Below are 2,500 nucleotides of genomic sequence, written 5' to 3'. Positions count from 1 at the left end.
TAAGGAATTATGAAAAGCATTTTGATTTGTTCTCCATCATTAAGCTTTTCAGTGCTAGTATGTTACATAGATATTCTCCCGGCATTAGAGACTATGAATAATCAACTAGCAATGGAGTGAGGAGGGTGGATTACAGAGGTTGGACTCCGACCAAGAATCACTTGGTGGGGTTTGACTCTCACCCTGAATAAGGGGTTGGGATATTGTATGGAAAACACTTCAGATATCTAATCATAAAACTGGAAAGAGTAATTGTATTAACGTGCAATGGAGTCTTAGAATCGTGCGATATTTCGGTTCATGAGCGACAGAAAGAACTCCATGAAAAAACAGAATAAAAAAAATAGTATACAATAACTTATAGAACAGGTTTTCCAATGAGAAATATCACACTTAATTTTGGGTGATATTTTTCATAGTTTGACAAATATCATGCGATATGTTCGACAGAAAGATAAACTCCATAAAAAAATAGTATACAATAACTGAGAGAACAGCTTTTACAATAAAAATATCACCCAAAATTAAGGATGTTTTGACAAAAAAATAGAAGTAATTCCCTGACGAAACTAGCCACGAGGAATAAGAAATAAACCTAAAACAAGAGCGAGCATTTTATACAAACGAAATAAAAGGAAATCCTCAAAGAAATTAACTGTAGGCAAGAAGAAGTCACGAAACAAGAGAAATGAGCAAAAACAATATAAAGCATTGTAAAGAAACGAAATCAAACCAGAAATTCAAAGAAAGAAAGAAAGTAACCGTAGATAAGACACAGTGACAAAATAATAGAAATAAACATGAATACTCTCTCTCTCTCTCTCTCTCTCTCTCTCTCTCTCTCTCTCTCTCTCGTAAAAGAAGTTGGATTTTCACAAAAGTATAGAAAAACTAATCAATTATTTTCTCTCTCTCTCTCTCTCTCTCTCTCTCTCTCTCTCTCTCTCTCTCTCTCTCGTAAAAGAAGTTGGATTTTCACAAAAGTATAGAAAAACTAATCAATTATTTTTTTTTTCTCTCTCTCTCTCTCTCTCTCTCTCTCTCTCTCTCTCTCTCTCTTGAAAAACATTATAAAAAAATCAAACCAAAAATTCAAAAAAAGAAAGAAAGTAACTGTAGATAAGACATAGTCACTAAATAATAGAAATAAACACAAATAATGAGTAAACATTTCATCCCCAAAAATATATTTTTTTAAATCTTCAAAGAATTTAACCGTAAAAAATAAAGAAATTAAAACAAACACAAGAATTCTAACAATCTAGGTATTCCCTTCAACAGGTATACAAAAGACTCTCTTCAGAAGGTGAGAAGAAACTGAAGGAGAGGGATGTGAGAAAGGGTTTGAGAGAGAGAGAGTGTGAGAAAGAGGTGGATTGGACGCCGATAGTGTGTGAGATATTCAGATTGGTGTGGCGGGTGGTGGGAGGGGGTGGGGTGGGGGTTGGGGGTAGGGGGGGGGGGAAGGTTGTGAAGCCAGGGAGATCGGGATACGTGATACGGTAATGAGCCGGGACCCGCCAACCGTAGCATGAAAAATGACTGAGGCAGACAAGGTGACCACTATGAAAACAAGGAGGGTGGAGTGAATTATGCATCGAGAGTCTCTCTTTCTCTCTCCCTCTCTCTCTTTCTCTCTCTCTCTCTCTGCCTTCGGTCGTTTTAGATTGAGGCAGCGTCATGATAGCAAATGCTGCTCTCTCTCTCTCTCTCTCTCTCTCTCTCTCTCTCTCTCTCTCTCTCTCGTGTAATATAAGTTGGCTAATCACCAATGGTATAGAAAAAATATGAATACTCTCTCTCTCTGTCTCTCTCTCTCTCTCGTAAAAAAGTTGGATTTTCACAAAAGTATAGAAAAACTTATGAATTATTCTCTCTCTCTCTCTCTCTCTCTCTCTCTCTCTCTCTCTCTCAGTTGATTTATGAAAATAACATGGAATTCTCTCTCTCTCTCTCTCTCTCTCTCTCTCTCTCTCCTCTCCTATCGTAAAAGAAGTTGATTTATGAAAATAACACGGATTTCTCTCTCTCTCTCTCTCTCTCTCTCTCTCTCTCTCTCTCTCTCTCTCAAGTATGCAAATTACTTCTCATTTATCTCTCCCGTGTGCTATACTACCAAACAAATTTAAGATGAACCTTTCATACTATTATTTATTACCTCATAGATAATTGAATAACAGGCGAGTTCTTATTGTATCCGAGCAAATTACACCTTTCTGGTAGAGAAACATATTGCATAAACATCCACTATATGAAGTACCTTCGGAAATCTTATTTGTATGTTTATTGGATCTTGGATCCTATTTTAAATCTTTGCCGGTCAAACTCAAGAGGGGTTGGTATCATATGAATGTATCTCAGTTTTCTATATTTCTGTAATATATTTTGACTTTTCGACCCCGGCATAACACTGGGGGACGAAGTGTCTATCAAAGACTAAAGCGAAATATGTTTCGTCTTTTTTCCTTAAAAATAAACAATTAAGTTGATGACAGGTGTT

This window comes from Macrobrachium nipponense, chromosome 9, assembly GCF_015104395.2.
Source record: "Macrobrachium nipponense isolate FS-2020 chromosome 9, ASM1510439v2, whole genome shotgun sequence".
Taxonomy (NCBI): domain Eukaryota; kingdom Metazoa; phylum Arthropoda; class Malacostraca; order Decapoda; family Palaemonidae; genus Macrobrachium; species Macrobrachium nipponense.
This window is presented reverse-complemented; position numbering follows the sequence as displayed.